Source organism: Montipora capricornis, chromosome 6 (genome assembly GCF_036669925.1).
Source record: "Montipora capricornis isolate CH-2021 chromosome 6, ASM3666992v2, whole genome shotgun sequence".
Taxonomy (NCBI): Eukaryota; Metazoa; Cnidaria; class Anthozoa; order Scleractinia; family Acroporidae; genus Montipora; species Montipora capricornis.
In genome coordinates, this window is record NC_090888.1 from 7,454,864 (window position 1) to 7,464,863 (window position 10,000).

At 36.9% G+C, this 10,000-nt stretch overlaps 2 protein-coding genes and 1 pseudogene across 2 annotated transcripts in view; 2 read left to right on the top strand and 1 right to left on the bottom strand.

Annotated features, from left to right (window-relative positions):
• The window catches only part of LOC138051401 (tetratricopeptide repeat protein 28-like), a 695,954-nt gene that overhangs the window by 76,102 nt on the left and 609,852 nt on the right, over positions 1-10,000 (top strand). The window lies entirely within an intron of this gene.
• Positions 1-10,000, top strand: part of LOC138051399 (tetratricopeptide repeat protein 28-like) — a 76,118-nt gene that overhangs the window by 42,071 nt on the left and 24,047 nt on the right.
• On the bottom strand, positions 2,755-7,004 carry LOC138050866 (uncharacterized; annotated as a pseudogene).

The window sequence follows — 10,000 nt, forward strand, 5'->3', positions numbered from 1 at the left end:
TGTATTAAATATAAAATTTAAGGATTGGATTGAATCAATATTTGCGGTATTGCATTGCATATAAAATTTAAGGATTGGAGTGCGTTGAATGCCTTTTATGACTTTAAACTAAACCTTTATTTAAAGGATTGAACATATCTATCTAAGATTAAATTTTGCTACAAACGGCTTGCCATACCCAATGCCTCGCTTCTCAATTATTATGGTACACCAAAAAAAGGTGGGTCACTTTGTGACACATATACAGACAACCTCAGTGTTAACCCGCTTTGGCAGAAAAACAATTCTCTGTTTAGGCAGAGAATAACTGCAGGGTTGGGCAAGTCCTTGAGTTGACCCTCTGCGTTTGGAGTCTATTTGACAACTCCCGCGGTACGCTCTCTCGATTGAGGAAACCAGAAACCAGAAACCAAACAGGCAAAACCGAAAACCGCGTTGGACACCAGACCCGAAAATCCGGTTGTATTTTGGCGGAAAACCGAAAACCAAATGCTAAAGAAACGGATTACCCGAAACCGTAAGAGTCACAAAAACCGAAAATTAAACCGACGTTTTTTGGTGCAAAAACCGAAAAACCGGCCTAAAAAGTGGCAAAAACCGAAAATCCCAACGCCCCCCTCAATACGTAACATTGGCTTTGAGGGGTGTAATAAGTTATTTGTTTCTTGTGTGATCGAACTATATACTGCCCTCCATATTCTTTCCTTACACATCGAGAAAGTAAGTAAATGATATATCTTGACTTTTTTCTGAAGGGAGATTTTAGTTTTTGAATCCGCTTAGATTCAAAATTGAGGGTGTGACAAAGCAAATGACGATTAAGAATGCAGTCAATCAGTTTTGGCCATAACAAACCTTTAATGTCTACTCGCTTTAAAGTCTTACTTAGAGCTAAGCAAGACCAGAGCCTCGTCTAATGTATGCGTTCTCTTTACAACTTTGAACCTCGCCGAACGAAAGCATTACTTGAATTGTTTGGAGCAATGGAACAGTCATCTCACCTCCATCCGTTCTCTTGAGAATTTTCCAGCTTTCCGCTCCAGTTCTACTTTTTTTGCATACTAGGCACAAGTGATTTTTGTTATGAAAGTTAAAAGTTTTCGTACAATATTCGATAATGCATGGATAACCACATTAAATCATCAAATTTTGCAGAGACATTTCTTGTCGTAGAGGACCTTGCATCTATTAGCATCCATTTTGGTAAGTTGCTCACTGTTACTCATCTCTTATAATAATAACATGTGGGGTGTAAAAGAACCCGCACACTTGTCGTAAAGAGTATGGCATGTAGTTCCCGGTGTTGTGGTCTGTCTTCTGTTGTGTATCATGGTTGGGAGGGTAAATGCTCGGAGATATGAGCTACACCAAGCTACTCTAAAAAAAATCCGAGGGTAAATAAAGATATATGATATGATATGATATGATATGATTTACAATGACAAGTAATTTACAAAGTGTGATAAACCAATTGTGATGCGTTTTGCGTGACTTTTTGTTGTTCCAAGTATTTCCATATCATTCAAATGTGAATGCTTCATTGTCGTGCAAATTCAACACACAAAGAATCTTAACCCCGAGAGATTTGAATTAGGTACAACACTGAGTTAGCCGAATTGGTCTATTTTTCAGTGTCCCTGTTTGAAGAGATGTGTTAGGATTCTGCATTTGATTAGAGTGCTCTTGACAATCGATGCTCTTTGAATGTGAAGAATGCTTGCCTTCCAATAAGCAGTATCCTCCACAAGTCACAAGTTTCAATATTTTAGGTGTATTTAATCACAATCTCGCTTGATACAGTCTTAACTCTGGTGCTCTCAATCACTGCCAGAATCCCACGCTATAGAAAATATTTTAAAATTTACCTCAAGGCCCTAGATCACTTAGCAATTTCTGGTATCTGTCATTCTCTAATTGATTTGTTCCTGATAATACCCTAAAGATTTAGGAAACGAACCTGACAATCACGCAATCAACAACTACATCTATCTATCTTTATTTCCAAGAAGGTAGTCCAAATGCCGTGTAGTTTTCTCTATTCACAATTAACTTATAATCTGATACTCTGTTAAGTTGTCGAATGTGTGAAGAATTTTATCTTTTGCGGTTTGGTGATGTTATTTTACTCTTTTATTTTCTTTTTTCTTTTTCATCACTTTCCTCTTATAGATGGAGTTTAGTTTAGATATACAAAACAGTACATTTTCCTGAACTAGTCAGCAGTTTAAAAAAATTGCTTTCAACTGGAACCAAAAAATTGTTTCATTTGGGGTGGAGGGGGGCTTACTACAAAAGAAGTGAAGACAGAGAAGGGCTTGACAGAACCCTTACTGTTTGATTGCTCTTAAATTATTCAAATTTTAGTGTCAGGCACTTTTTATTGTTAATATGTGTTTGGGACACTCAAAGCCCTAAAAGTAATCTTTTTTTTTTTACTTCTGATTGATAAAGAAGAAAGAAAGATCCATTAAACAATTGGGGTGGTGGGAGGGCTGTTTGTATAACACTGACATTTACCCCTTAGGGGCAGTTATGGTACAACATGAAATGAGTTAAATTTCAAAGTAAAACTGTGGATCATCTTATTGTCTTAATTTCTGTGCACACAATTTCCAGACTTGTTATTGTTCCTCAGACCTGTTTTATTATTGTTTTAGAAAAAAGCTTTAGTTTAGCTTATGATCGATCTTTTATCCTTGATCCTTGATCCCTGTTTTCCAGAAAACCAACCTATCCTGACATTATGAGGGTCTATCAGGGCTCTCGCTGTATATTTAACCCCTCTGATCTCAAATGGCCCAAAACCATTGAAGTTCCGACTAAACAGCCATGTTCACTCACAAAAGCGCTGATTTCGCTATCCAATTGTTCATCAGTGATGTTGCTAAAACGTGACAACTGGTTAAGGCCAAACTCTGATACTCTACGGTGAAAAGTCCAGCGTGAGCCGAGTACCATACGAGTCATATCCCAGCTAAAACCCAGAGAACAGAGCTCCACCTTTATGTCAAATTTTGGCCTTCCAACTTACCCGGTGTCTACTCTATTTGGTGAACTTAGTGAAATTATGGCCACTTGTGATCATCTTGTTCGAATTGGAAATTCACCCCTACGATGACAGTCTCAAAACATCAACTGAAAATTCCTGGTCATTTCCAGAACTGCTTCCCTGTTAGTTTGTGATACAAAGTGACATACATTTTGCAAAGCTTGAACTGCATTTTCCAAACGAATGGTCAAGCTTTCCGTTATTAAGATGTCATTCTTTGACTGATGTTGCTCCTAATCACTCAATAACTCATCTAAATCTGTAAAAAATAAACTCCATTAGCTATTATTTCTACCATTTTGGTCAACTTGTGTCACCTCACGATCGCTGCCTTCCGCCATCTTGCCGAGGGACAATTTTGTTTCCAGTCTCTCTCGTTAGCAATGGATGAGCTTGCACCCAATTTGTTGACACGAATTTTGGAGTTGTTGATCTTGACAGCGTTTCGATGGCTGAACATTGGGAATAGCAGCAAGTGTTGATCTTGCTGCCAAAAAACCTTTTTTGAGGCAATATTCGCTGTTGATTTTAATACTAATTCCAATGTTGAAATTGACAAATTTATGGCGTTGATTTTGAGAGGAAATTGTCGTATCAAAATAAAAAAAGATTTTTTGAATTCGTTTAAACATAGCAACTTTCTTTAATTTTCCAGACATGTTTCGACTGTACATCCGTCATCTTCAGTGTTACATATTTTGAAATCGCCGTTGAACACTGAATATGTAACACTGAAGATGACGGATGTACCGTCGAAACATGTCTGGAAAATTAAAGAAAGTTGTTATGTTTATACGACTATCTATATTGTTGCTGCTATCTAGACATTTTTTGAATTAAAAGTAAAGTAGTTGAAGTTGACAGGTAAAGAGTGTTGATGTTGATAAAGATTTGTTGAATTAGGTATCAAGTTGTTGGTTTTGGCAGGAATTTTCATTGTTGAATTTTGCTACAATTTGGCGACCATATCCGAAAACAGCACTGTCCACCATGTTGTTTCGTATTTGTTGTCGAAAGGGCGCCAAAACTGACCAACACGATCTCTTCCTCGAATGAAGGATTATCCTTCATTGTCACTTTGCGTTAAATGAAGTATTATCCTCCATTTTGACCACTCTGTCCCAGGACTTGTGGTAAAAAGAAAAAAGTGAAAGTAGCCCCTGGACAGGATTTAAACCCGGAACACCCACTTGGAAGGAACTGTTTTTATCCACTTAACCACTAAAGACCAACTGACTAGAAAATGTGCCGATTATTTACCAAAACTAATTAGTATATATATAAAATCATTGCTGAATAATGATTAAGTCTAAAGCTTGATTTTAAAATGGTTAGCTTTCTCTTGAAGTTTGGTAACCGACATTTTTCACCGTGTAAGCTTGCTTCTTAGCGGGTGTTAATACACGTTTACAGCGGCACTTTTGGAAGAAAAAATTATTGACATTAATTAAAAATGATAGCCTCGCAGTTAGTGATGTGGTAGTCTAGTGGTTAAGTGAAGGGGTTATTAATTACACGTTCCCAGGTTGGAGTCCTGCGAGTCCAGACATTAGAGTTCCTCTTTTAAAAGAAATATGTTCATTTCCCATGATCCCTATCAAGCTTTCAGTGTCCAAAATGAACGATAATACTTCATTTGGAAGTAAGTGACAACGAAGAATAATCCTTCAGTTGAGGGAGAGACTTGGTTGAACTGACAGATTTTTCTCCCCCCTCGGGACGGTTTCAGCCAATCAGAATTTTACGTTCATCCAGTGAACGTAATAACAGAAAAACCACCCTCTCTTTTCTCCCTCCCCAGTTCTCTTTTCTGCGCGACTTGGTCACTCGCTTCGCTTCCCTGTCTACTTGCGCTTGCTACGCAGGCTAGTTGCAGACGCACCCAAATGATCTACCAGTATTATTTATCCCTTAATTTGTTTTTCAGCCGCATTGATTATTCCTGCTCAAAAGGTTTTAAAGAGGAACATTGCAAGGTATTTAGTAATACTAGCTTGCTGGGTGTACTAAGTTATTTGTCTGTCGTTTAATCGAACTATACTACCCTCTATTCTTTCCTTGCACATCGAGAGCCAGGAGCAAGGGCCAGCACAGTCGGATAATGCGCTGCCTTGGTGCAAGAGGTCCCAAGTTGGATCCCCGGATCTCACATCCTTGTTTCGACTTCTTTCCTATCAGGGTAGCATATGTAGTCTTAAATTCCCTTAAAACGGAGCACTGGCGGAAAGAGGGGGGTAAAATGAGCGCACCGACGGCTTCCTGGGAGAATACCCTCGCTCTAGAGGGTAAAGGAATTACCGACGTTAAATAAGGTGTACCTAAAGTAAGTGATGTATTTTGAGCTTTTTTTTATTTACAGTCACTTGATCTCGATCCACGGTGTTTGCGTAGGCATGAATGATTTGTGTTAGAAAGTTATATCCCATAAGGTAATGTTTAAGGAGAGCCTTGGCAGTGGATAATTACGTGAAATTAAATTTGATAGAACTGCGAGACGAAACTTTGGCTTTTGAAAAGCATCCGTTTGGAACAACACTGGATAAAAATCAAAGCTCAAAATTTTGCCAGTCAGGTGTTAAGCAAACACACTTTCAAAATCTGAAGGAAAAAAGGAAGTGGTTTTTTTTATCACAGGGGCACTTTAATTTATCTGAAGAATGTCAGTTATCAAGACAAGTCATTTTCCAAGTCTTTCGAGATGTGTAGTTATCAATAACATTTGGTATATTATCAGTATTTTCCTAAATAAATATTTCTTTATTTATGCCTAGCCTTTAGTTTAGTTACTAAATATAGCTTTCTGTTCTTGATTTTAGTTCTTAGCAGTGATTGCAAAATTTCATTTGCTATTGTCTAGGTTTATTTATCTATGTTGACCTTTAGTCTGGCCAATGAGTAATTGCTGTATTTTTGTCTACTGCTTTGTATCCTTTTAATTGCATTTGACTCCAAATGATCCGTTTGTTACCATTATTTCACAATTACTAGTTTCAATGTACTATTGTGGGATTATTGTGCCATATGTAATTTGAAGCTCTTGCTATTTTCAAATCCATGCTTCATATAATAGTTCTTGGATTATAACATTGTTTAGTTTGTTTACAATTTGAAGTCATTTTACTCGTTTTGTTGGTAATTTCTTTGCCTTTTAGTTCGGAAGCATGTTTCTTCATGTATCAACTATTTACCATAGTTTTGATTGTTCAGCTTGTAAATAATATCAATTTACTATATTTAATCCATTGGCTTATTGTGGCTTTGTTTACAAACAAAGCAAAACTCGTAAAACTTAGCTCAAATTTGTTGTTCTTGTGTTGACTGTTTTGGCCGTCTTACCGAAATATATTACCCTCTATTCTTTCTTTACACATCAATAAAGTAAGTGATGTATTTTGATATATTTTCGTTTACAGTCACTTGATCTCGATCCACGGTGTTTGCGTAGGTATAAATGATTTGTGTTAGAAAGTTATTTCCCACTAGATAATGTTTTACCGAAAGACTTGGCAGTGGATAACCACATGAAATTAAAATTTTTAGAGTTACGAAAAATGGGGCGAGACAAAAAGAAAACGCTTGCAGACAAACCCCTGCATTTTGAAAACCGGCAAGTTGACCTGTGATGCATGTCATCAGCTGTCATAAATTGACCAAGAAAATATTTGGTCTTCCATAGTGGAAATTAAACTTTGTGCAAGAGAAGGTTAAAAAATTTGGCAAGGAAAATAACAGGCATAACAGGCATTTCTACACACGTGTAAATGAGCACCTTTTCTGGGATAAAAAGCATCATATTTTCAAGCATCTTAGTTTGTCTAAACATTGTCAGGATAATTGCGATGTTTTTTGCTTAGAATTTATTGAAAATGCTACCTCTTTCTATCAACTCAAAATCACGGAGAGCTTCCATATTGAGCAGATGAAACCTGCCAAACTCAACAAACAAGTTGATCATGTCGGTTTAGCATTACACTATTAAAATTTACCATTGTGTCAGTTACAGTCTGTTTTCTATAGTATCGTTGGTTAGTTTGAGTTTCACCTCATGGTAAGGAACATTTGAAGAGCGCCTCTCAGCAATTTTCACCTAAGACCGTGCGAGATAAGAAAATCGAAAATTGCCAAACTTTGTCACAATGAAGGAATCCAAAACCATTTTAAGAAAAATATGTTTTACTTTGTTTCGATACTTATTTTACCTGGACGGCGACTTTTTTCGGTATGGGGCCTTGCGAGCGAGTGAAAACGACTCCAAAATGTCGCTTGTTTGAATCGCTCTTTTTGAAATAACGAACGAGTAACTTAAAAATCAAAACAACATGGCACAGCTAGAGTAATTCATTCACCCTTTAGCGCTGTTAACGGTACAATATACCAAAACTGGAATTTTGACCAAATTTTAAAACTTGACCTTTTTTAGATGGATTACAGACCCTTGCAAAACAAATCTGGAATATTCTGGTTATTTCCAGAATTTTTCTTAGAATATAACAAAACGATTTCTAGAAATTCCTAGAATTTACCAGTTTCCTTGCCTGGAAAATTCTAGAAAATTCTAGAATGTTAATGAAACATGCTAATTAGGGAATAAATAGCCAGCTTTATTCCAGAAATCATAATCTGGGATCAAATCAGGTTTTTCCAGCTTGTTACAAATGTTGCTTTCTAGATTTTTCTAGAAATTCCTGCATGCTATTAAATGAAAGCACGTGAAGATCATGTATTAATTTCCAGTTTTTTTCAAGGATAGTCCAGTTTTTCATGATTTTCCTCTGCCTTTTCCCATCAGTTAATTTTATTCCTTGATGGTTTTAGCTTTTGGTGGCCCTTTAAGGCAATTCAGCCATTGGTAACTTTTTAAATTTATCACAAGTAACTTTATGTCTGTATAGAGAACTACCAAAGATCATTGAATACTCTGTTTAACCATAAAGTTGTTGGTCATTAGTGGTAATCAAGCAGTCATGTATGGTACCTTCCCTTGTAGAACCAGACACTATGTGTAATCTATGTAAATCCTATGTAACGACCATATGTAAATGGTATGTTATGATATACATAAATTGGATACAGAAGCCTTATTCAAAGGCTATGTTATACGTATGCCTCATCTATATATTTTGAAAGGAAATGCTATGTTTTAGCTAGTCAAATGGAACCTTTACATAGCATATGTAAAGGCTATGTTATGGGGTTTTTGTGTCCAAAAATAAAAATTGTTTCAACATAGTTTCTACATAGATTCGAAACAGAAAATACACAACACATACATAATTATCCTGCTCCTATAAAATAATATTCCAGCAAATCAGAAATGTGCTGGAAACTACAAAAAATCCATTGTAGTCAAGCTATTAACAGTTATTATCATAGCTCACAGAAAAAAAAAAGAGACGACAGATTTCAAAGCAGTTATACTTTTTTATTGCATGAGCCTAGACATTTAATTCATGCCAAAATCTTTGGATTGGGTTCTTGTTTTAAATTTAACTAGACCCTCCGTGAGGGTACACTGGGTTGCCTGTGGTACGTGCACCGTTCCAGAAATCTTTTTTTCAAGTTGGGGGGTCATTAAGACCATTTAAGGGGTCACCCAGAAGTCATACCAGCAGAGGCCCTTTGGCTCACAGGTGCTCACACGTTCGCAGGACGAACAGATCCTTTTCTGAGGTTAAAAACCTGGCTACCAGCCTATTAATTAATCATTTGTCGGAAAGAAGAAATTCCTGTCCTCTTTAGAAAAAATAGACACGCATTGCTTACATGTGGTAGTGAAGTAACACAGCAATTTATTCCATATAAAATGTCAACTGAGCTGTGTGTTGTCTTCCAGGAGATTCAAGTTGTCCTTGCGTAATATGTAGCTCTAACAGTACACGATATTGATTTGGTATTGTCTATCATTGTAGTGCCATGATAGAAGTCTTGGGTAAATAGCCTGGGAAGACATGTGGTTACTAGCAAAGTACTGAACCCAGAAAGATTGAAGAAAATAAATGGGAAGTGAGAAACATTGGCTTCTGGGCTGACATGTCGATAATTTTCAAGCTCCCTCACATCTTCTTTCACCTCAAGTTTAAGCGTGCCCTCTGAGCATCTGACAGCTTTGTAATACTAAAGTTTACTAAAGTTTACTATGGTTAATCCCTGTCCGGAGGGGTTAGTATCGCGATGGGTGATCTCAAACATATACCCCTTCGTAAAACAGAAGCATTGGACCCTAAATACTATTAACGATAACAAATGCGAACTCAGCAAGGTACGGATTTTGTTAGCTTGCTTTATGCAAAAACAAATATTGATGCAAAAGTAAATTGATACACAGTTTTTAGAAAGAGCAGAAGGAAGTTTCCAGGACGGTCGCTCGAGAATAACATGTTTACGACATGAAAACAACATTAACTTTGAACCGTGAATATAGAATATAAAAGGTTACGATCAGCGACAAACATTTTGGGAGATCTTTCCTACGTTCAATTTTGTTATTGTACTTTTGGTTGCACAAATTAATCGCAAAATCGAAAGTGACATTGCAGGAATTCAGCGGGAGCCGTGATTAAGTTACCGCAGCATGTTTACTCGCCAAACAGTGAAGCATCTGTGTCAAATGATGGCAAGATACCGGGTTTTCGTGAGTTTCTTTTTCTTTCAAGTGTTATAAAGTTTGACAATAAATGAACAAAGTCAAAAACAAAGATCACAATCGCCCAGACTCTTGAGGTTGACCCCGGGGTTGACCATTTTTTCTGCTGAGTCAAAAATTTACTCTCCAAGACAAGGTTATGTATCACCAGGTAATTCCATCATTTTGGAAATAGCAGCTACTTTATTATGCATCGGCGTAACAATTTTTTGCTGATTTTGGAGCTCATTTTGTTGAAACTCAAGCACGCTTCCAACAGGCCTGTGAACCCTTCCTGCTTACAGAGCAATACTAAAAAACTTCTCCCA